The sequence below is a fragment of the Carcharhinus amblyrhynchos genome, chromosome 10 (genome assembly GCF_965287045.1).
Source record: "Carcharhinus amblyrhynchos chromosome 10, sCarAmb.v2.hapA, whole genome shotgun sequence".
Taxonomy (NCBI): Eukaryota; Metazoa; Chordata; class Chondrichthyes; order Carcharhiniformes; family Carcharhinidae; genus Carcharhinus; species Carcharhinus amblyrhynchos.
Genome location: NC_137333.1, coordinates 31,256,666 through 31,265,706, shown reverse-complemented (window position 1 = coordinate 31,265,706; position 9,041 = coordinate 31,256,666).

The window sequence follows — 9,041 nt, the reverse complement described above, 5'->3', positions numbered from 1 at the left end:
GCTATTCTGTGTCTGCTGACATTTAGAATGCACTCAGCCTCTGCATACATTGTTTGTAATGCTATTTAACTCAGTTAGTTCTACAGCTTGGTAATCATTTTCTCCTGTCCATAGATTTCAATATTTCCAAAAATGCAAAGGCTGGGTTTTTTTTGCATTCCCCCACAATGCCCCTATCTACCCTCACCATTCATGGGCCACTGGCAGGATCATCCAGTCCCGCCAAAGTCTAAGGCATTGTGCGTGGTTCACCTGTCCCACTGCTGGGGAACCTGCTTTAGTGCACTGGCAGGAAGAGCTGGAAAATCCTGCCCAAAGAAGTCAGCAATACGACAGTATGATTTTTATTTAAGTCGGAAATTGTTTAAATCACCATGAAATGGCTGTATCTGTTCATGAACTTAAATAAAACAAATAACAAATAAAAAAAACTCACATCACTTGTCAATAAAATCTGGATTTTTGTAATTAAAGTCTTTGTAAAATTATTTCTATTTTGTGCTCTTGGTTCGATTGCTGAAGGCACAGTGAAACATCAGTAATGCCCTTGCTTGGTAAAATGTTTTCAAAATGGGAAATCCAGATCAAACACTAGACTTAAGTTTTAAACACTTTTAAGAAAGTTGATTGATGATATGAACAGATGAGGGAACTAGCCACTAGCAGTATCTGGGAATACAGGCATCATTAAAAATGAACATGATACCAAAACAAAGTGATCAACTTGCATCAGTTCTTTTTAAGATCTTTATAATTTGTTTTAACTAAAATTTGAAGAGCCATTCTTTATATGGAGGACATGAGTATTGCTGAGTTTCTCAATTATTTTGATGGAAGTCTATCAGATGCACCTTAATAATATTTGTTTAAATAAAATGGAATGTAGTTAGAACACTAAGCATTGCGCTTGTTAGGGCAAATGAATCTTTAACCCTAAAACCCAGTTGCTGTTTTGAACTGACACTGAATTAGATCTCTGGCAATTGTACATTAGCTGCTGAGAAGGTATAAATGAAGCACAAACAGCACAAAGTAGTTGATTTTTAAACCTCTTAGTCAACAGTAATAACATTCTTTCTTTTCCCAAAATATATGAGCTGTAAATATTTGCTCCATGGTACTTATACTTTCAAGGTGATGTCATGAGTGCAAACTGTTGTGCACACCATCCTTGCACACTTGCACCAGATGTCATTCTGGCAATGGTGTTAGTGCAAGTTTTAGAAACATGCATTGTAAGCATGCAAAGTAAGTAGATAGTGATGTCAGTCAATGTTAGGGTTGCTAACTCTCGTCGAATGGCTGGAAGACAACTGGATTCATCATTCATCTCCCAGCAGCTGCTATAATTTGTACAGAAGCTCTGGGTGGACTGACCCCAGCTGACAACGAATGCGTCTGCAGCAACCGAAGGGGTGCAGTGTGATGACATCGAAAGTAAACCAACAGATCAGCACACTTGTCCTGCACTTAGGAACATGCTTTCCCGCAAACATATCCGACCCCCGACGGAATGTTTGCTCAAGCAGTTGGATGCTGGGTTTTTTTTTTCAGTCTGGTGCCTCCGACAAAGGAAATGAAATTTGTTTCTCAAGTAACCATGTGTTTTTGTTTTAGCTAGACAGGGAATAAGTATGGCTTGCTTGATTTTTACAATAACAAGGCAGGTGACACAATTGCGACATGTTTCTGCAAAATTCTACAGATACATAGTCTCAGCATTAACAGTGTGTTCTTACAAAACTGACAATTTCTCTGTAAATTTTGTAAACCATAGGTAAATGTATCAGCATACCTCCTGTCAGAAGAGAAAGAGTGTGTGAAGATTGTGTGGGAAGCATTCAGTGAGGAAGAACACAAGTCTCTTCCTCTTTGTTATGTTTGCTTTCTGCACATCTTAAATGGAATGTTTCATGATGCTGGAATGTGACAATAAGAACAATGGCTAGGACTCTACCACCTCGCCAGGCATGGAATTGGATTGGGTAAGGATCCTACAATGGAAATCTCCATTGACCTTGGCTGGGAATTTCCGGTCTTGCTGAAGCGAGGCTGTAAAACCCTGCCCAATGAGTACTGAAAAACCAGAAGGTTTGGCAGCACCTGTGAAGAGAGAAACAGAGTTAACTTTTTGAGTCCAATATGACTCTGCTTCAGAATTGGAATGTGATAATGTCAGCTGCATAGTGTCGTGTAAAGCCTGCATTCTAAACTAGATCAGAAGGGTGCATTGATAGTGCTGAAACACTGTTTTTTAAACAAATGGCAGTGCTTTCACTTGGCAACGATGTGAGATGTACTGATCTTGTGATTTTGCTCTGATTTACAGCACCCGCCCCAACAACGCTGCTCCCCCCCCCACCCACCCCACCTCCCCCCCTCCTTGCAGACTGGCATTGACTGCTGTGTTTTATGACACTCTCCAGAAAGATTATCTCAAAGGAGCAGAGAGTAGATCAAGTATATATGCAGACTTTCAGTCAAATGCAGAGATAGAAACTGGCATGAGCCAACTATTGAAATTGGTCTCTTTCATACTTTCCATTGCTGTATTCAATGCCTGCTGTGAGAGCGTTTTCAGTTTAATGGCACGACTGTGGTTCAAGGACAAAAACAGATTGAGCGATAACATTATGAAAACAGTGCTGCAGGTGCAATTATACTTCATGCTCTGTGTAGAAAGCAGCTTTTGACAGAAACAGACCAACAGAAATACAAGTTTTAAAGGAAGGAAGCGAGGGTAATAACATTCTGCAAATAACCAGCTTTAAGGTGAAAAAATAACTTTTAATTATAATTAGTTAAGCATAAGGGTTTAAAGTTTTAAACTATCTATTGTTGTTCGTTTGACTATAATGAGCTAACTAATACTCAGAAAGATGGGTAAACATGTTGAGATTGACCTTGATTTGAAACAGAAGTATTATTTCAGGGTTAATACCACTTCTCAAGTTGTGGAGCATAAATGAATTCAATTTTCTATGAGCTCAGAGCAAACGTGGGGCATGTAATAAGTGGAAAATGACAGAAACAAACCTTTGCAATGCACTTCAATCTTTGATTTTTTTTTCAGCCATGATTTGTCTTGCAACAATTCAATTATCTGATTGGATACTGGGAGCCTAAATTGATCCAAATGATTGGATTCTCTTTACAGCCAATCAAATTGTTTGAGGTTATAACCGGATATCCCATAATTCAGCGAGACACCAATTCACTTCATTTAGAACCAGGACCATAAACAATTTTGAAGATCATAACATATAGTATGGAATATTTATAAGGCAGTAAAGCAAATGTGACGTCCTTGTAGAGGTCCTCGCAGACCAGTTATAGCAGGAATAGCACAGCTTTAGAGCAGATGGGCAGCCTACCTCTGAAGCTCCATTACTGTGCAAAGGTTGACCTGACAGGTAAATCAGTCACATCATTATTTTTGGGAAAATAAATCTCCAGCAATGGCTTTGGTCACAGTTGGCAACCCTAGTCAGCATATAACACTGATCAGATGCAAGCCATGCCATTTTAACCACAATATGCTTGCTAATGCCTACATTTAAATGTGTACAGCTGAACATGTGTTCAACATCATGGGAAGCCCATCAAAGCCATTTTCAAAGAATCAGCATTTCATCTCAGGTTAGTTTCTGAGTGATTCTGACTGACCGTTGCTGAGAGTTTAAAAGTGCTGTTAGAAACCAACATAAGGAATAGGAACAGGAGTCACCATATGGGTCCTCGACTGTACTCCACCATTCAGTCTGATTGTCGCTGATCTTAGGCTTCACCTCCATTTTCCTACCCACTCGCCATATCCCTGGATTCTCTGAGGCACCTGTTTATCTCAGCCTGAAATATACTTAGTGATGAAGCATGCGCAGCCATTTAAGTTAGAGAATTCAAAAAATGCGTAACAATTATAAATGGTCAGCTCCTAATTCTGAGACTCTTTCTCTGTGTTCTAGATTCCACAGCCATGGGAAACAAGCTCAAGCCCCTTCAGAATCTTATTTGTTTTGATGAGATCACCTCTCATTCTTCTAAACGCCAAAGAATATAGACCCAATTTACTCAGCCTCTCATCATAGGAAAATCCTGCATCCCAGGAACTACTCGCTTGCTCCAGCTCCAATCTAATCAATCTTGTTGCTGTATTGACACAAATGCAAGTTTATCTTTCCTTAAATGTGAAGAACAAAATTGCATGTATTATTCCAGGTGTTGTCTTGCTAAAATCTTGCACAATTGTATGCATCAAGACTTCTTTATTCTTGTACTTCAATCCCATTGCAATAGAAGCCAACATGCTATTTGTTTTCCTCACTGCAGACTGTACCTGCATGCTAATTTGGAGTTCAATAAATGAAAACAGCCAAGTTTCACATCTTTTCAAAAATATTCCATTTTTTTATTCTAATGACTAAAGTGAATAACTTCAGACTTCCCTACATTATGCTCCATCTACCTTCTTGTTGCACACCTATTCAACCAGTCTAAATTTCTTTTCAGTTTCTTTGTGTCCTCCTCACACCATAATGATACACAATTCCATTGCAGATACATGTCACAGGGCTCTACCATATCTGTCATGACATCTGATTCACAATTCCTGAGACCCTATTGCCTTCTCAGCTCAAGTTGTACTGTGGCAGTGCTTCTCTCTGCATGTGTTTTGGTTCTGTACAGTTCTAAAAAACCATCTCTTCAGTGGATAGCCTTTTTCACACAGTGTGCAACTTTGAAGGCATGTGGGGGCCTGAAATGTTTGACACCTGGGACTGATTTAATATCTTGGTGTTGTGACAGCTTCCCATACATCTTGAGCAGATCTAATAGGTCTGTTTACAGAGGTTTCAAACCAGTTGTATGTTGATGAAAGCTTCTAGCAGATCATTGGGTGTCTTGAAGTGCTTTGAAGAAATGTGTGCAGTCGATGACATTCTGTACCTGTGGGAATCCAGCAATGGCCCCAAATCCAATAATCCTCCCTGCCTGTCTGTGTGGATCAGTGCAAAACTGTACATCTTGCCCTGCCCTCTTAAAGATGGCATTGGTATCAGTTGGACACTTGGGTGGAGAGATGGCAGACAGAGTTTAACCCAGACAAATGAGAGGTAATGCATTTTGTAAAGTCTAATACAGAAAGGAAATATAGAATAAATGGCAGAACCCTTAAGGGTATTGATAGGCAAAGGGATCTGGGTGTACAGGTACACAGGTTGCTGAAAGTGGCAGTGCAGGTGGAGAAGGTAGTGAAGAAAGCATACAGCATGCTTGCCTTCGTAGGCTGGGGTATTGAGTTTAAACATTGGCCAGTCATGTTGCAGCTTTATAGAACCTTAGTTCGGAATATATGTTCAATTCTGGTTGCCACACTACCAGAAGGACGTGGAGGCTTTGGAGAGGGTACAGAAAAGATTTACCAGGATGTTGCCTGGTATGGAGGGCATTAGCTATGAGGAGAGGTTGGAGAAATTTGGTTTGTTCTCATTGGAACGACGGAGGCTGAAGGGAGACCTGATAGAAGGCTATAAGATTATGAGGGGCATGGACAGAGTGGATAGTCAGAAGCTTTTTCCCAGGGTGGAAGAATCAATTACTAGAGGGCATAGGTTTAAGGTGCAAGAGGAAACGTTTAAAGGAGATGTACGAGACAGATTTTTTATGTAGAGAGTGGTGGGTGCCTGGAATTCATTGCCGGGGGAGGTAGTGGAAGCAGATACGGTAGTGACTTTTAAGGGACATCTTGACAAGGACATGAATAGGATGGGAGCAGAGGGATATGGTTCTCAGAAGGGTAGGGGGTTTTAGTTAAGTCGGGCAGCATACTTGCTTGCTTGCTTGGAGGACTGAATGGCCTACTCCTGTGCTGTAATTTTCTTTGTTCTTTGGTAATTTTTTTCAATGTAATGTAGGGCCTTAGTATGTGGGAGTCCATAGATATCTCCAGAAGATACCTGAATGCTTCTGAGGCATTGAAATTGAGTGCTAGGATTACCTTCAACAGCATGGGTAGCAGATGACCGCCATTTACCACTGGGTTCAGCTCATCCTCTATCATGGCATAAAACCCAGTGACAGCTTCTATGGACAGATGCAGTCTTTGGTTGTAAACCCACTCTGGTTTTGTATTGTTTTCTGTGCACAGAAGACTAGTTGCAAACTCTTCTATCCTCCTTCACTCTGCCCCATTCCGCCTTCATGATCCTTTGCCCTGCTAGTGGCTGCAGCTCTCTCCCTCTCTAATAATCTTACTCATTGCAGGTCACAAAACCTGAGTGAATGAGGCCCAATGAGGCACTCATGCCTCAGGGCCTCCTGCTGCACTTACTTATCTGTACATACATGCTAAGTTAGAGATATACTTGCCAGATTATGATTAGTTTCCAAATTGCTTCTGCTGTTGTTTATTGACTGTTACCCTCCCTAAAAAACCACACAACCTCTCATAATGGCTGCCAGCTACAGACTAGATTGACTTCCCATTGAGCTTTCCATCCTTGTAGACGGTGAGACTCTGGAACTGCATTGTTCTTGGGTGCCCTAGCAAAATTGAAAAAACTTGGTAAAATTGCACTGAATTTGGGGCGGCATGGTGGCACTTTGGTTAGCACTGTTGCCTCACAGCTCCAGGGACCTGGGTTTGATTCCCAGCTTGGGTCACTATTTGTGTGGAGTTTGCACATTCTCCACATGTCTGGGTGGGTTTCCTCCAAGTGCTCCAGTTTCCTCCCACACTCCAAAGATATATGGGATAGATTGATTGGCCATACTAAATTGCCCTTTAGTGTCGGAGGATGTGTAGGTTAGAGGGATTAGCAAGCTAAATATGTGGGTTGATGGGGATAGGTCCTGGATAGGATTGTTGTTGGTGCAGAGCCGATGGGCCAAATGGTCTCCTTCTGCACTATAGGGATTCTATTCCATGATTCTAAACTTTCAATGAAGGCCTCAAATTGACCACCTTTGGGAATTTTCCCTCATGGTGCAATTATGTTGGGTTCTCTTTCTAATGTTCACCATCCTTCCATCCCTCCTGCCTCCAAGCCTGTCTCCACTATGCTGACATAATCCTGCTCACTGATTACTGTGATTACTCTGTAATATGAACTGTGGAATGTGTTGTCCGCAGCATTGTAATTGGTGATTATGTTTTCTCTGTTTGATTAACAGCTTAGTTTCAATTATAAAATGAATAGTGATTCAATATTTTCATGTTAAGAGAAGCAGCCTTGCATTGGTAAAATATACAAAGAGTTGATAGAACTTCACATTTCATAAACATATCCAGTGACAGTTAACAGTGGCATTCAAACCATGGCCACCTGGATGGCTGGTTATTTTCTAAAAGTTAGAGAACCCCAGTTGCCCTGGTTTATTATTCATTACTTTTATATCCTATTGCATCCAAACAGCAAGGACTGAAATTAAATATCACACATAGTCCAGATACTGGTTATTATAATATGGAATTTATAATGTGTCCAATACAGTGTTATTTACAATGCTACAATAAAATATTTACATTCATACCATTGAGTTACAACCAAAAAGCAGCAAATGTTGAAACAAAACAGAAAAGATTAGAAACACAAATTAGGTCAGTGAGGATCTAGGGAGGGAGAATATGAAAACTTGAGGAAAAGTGAGTGAGTTATACACAAAGGAGAGGAAAGAGAAAGGCTGTAACAGCGCTACAGTGAATGGAGTTTTGGCTGAGTGCCAAACTCTCCAATCTTGCTGGCAGCAGGGCACGAATGGATTCCCACCTCATGGCTTAGAACATATAGAACATAGGACATTACAGCACGGTACAGGCCCTTTGGTCCTCAGTGTTGTGATGAGCTATGTCCAATCCCAAGCTATCCCACTCCTTATAATTCTGGTGTGCTCCATGTGCCTATCCAATAACCGCTTGAAAGTTCCTAAAGTATCCGACTCCACTATCACAGCAGGCAGTCTATTCCATACCCCAACCACTCTCTGAGTGAAGAATCTACCTCGGACATCCCTCCTATATCTCCCACCATGAGCCTTATAGTTGTGCCCCCTAGTAACAACTACATCCACCCGAGGAAATAGTCTCTGCATGTCCTCTTTATCAATCCCCCTCATCATCTTATAAATCTCATAAAGTCGCCTCTCATCCTCCTCCGCTCCAAAGAGAAAAGCCCCAGCTCCCTCAACCTTTCCTCATAAGACCTACCCTCCAAACCAGGCAGCACTCTGGTAAATCTGCTCTGCACTCTCTCCAATGCTTCCACAACCTCCTTATAGTGAGGTGACCAGAACTATACATAATCTTCAAAATGTGGTCTCACCAAGATCCAGTATAGTTGCAGCATAACCCCATGACTCTTAAAATCAAACCCCCTGTTAATAAACGCTAACACACTATAAGCCTTCTTCACGGCTCGATCCATTTGAGTGGCAACCTTCAGAGATCTGTGGTTATGAATCCCAAGATCTCTCTGTTCCTCCACATTCCTCAGAACCCTGCCGTTGACCCTGGAATCTGCACTCAAGTTTGTCCTACCAAAATGAATCACCTCACACTTATCAGGGTTAAACTCCATCTGCCACTTTTCGCCCCAGCTCTGCACCCTATCAATGTCTCTTTGTAGCCTGCAAGAGCCCTCCCCCTCATCCACTACTCCACCAATCTTGGTGTCATCAGCCAATCAGCCCCCTCTTCCAAGTCATTGATAAAAATCACAAAAGCAGAGGACCCAGCACTGATCCCTGTGGTACACCGCTGGTAACTGGCCTCCAGTCTGAAAATTTTCCTTCCACCATCACCCTCTGTCTTCTATAAGACAGCCAGTTACTTACCCAATCAGCCAAATTTCCTTCTATCCCACACATCCTTATCTTCTTCATGAGCCTAACATGGGGAACCTTATCAAACGCCTTACTCAAATCCATGTATACGACATCAACTGCTCTACCTTCATCCACATACTTAGTTACCTCCTCAAAGAATTCAATCAAATTTGTGAGGCATGACTTACCCCTCACAAAACCGTGCTGACTATCCCGGA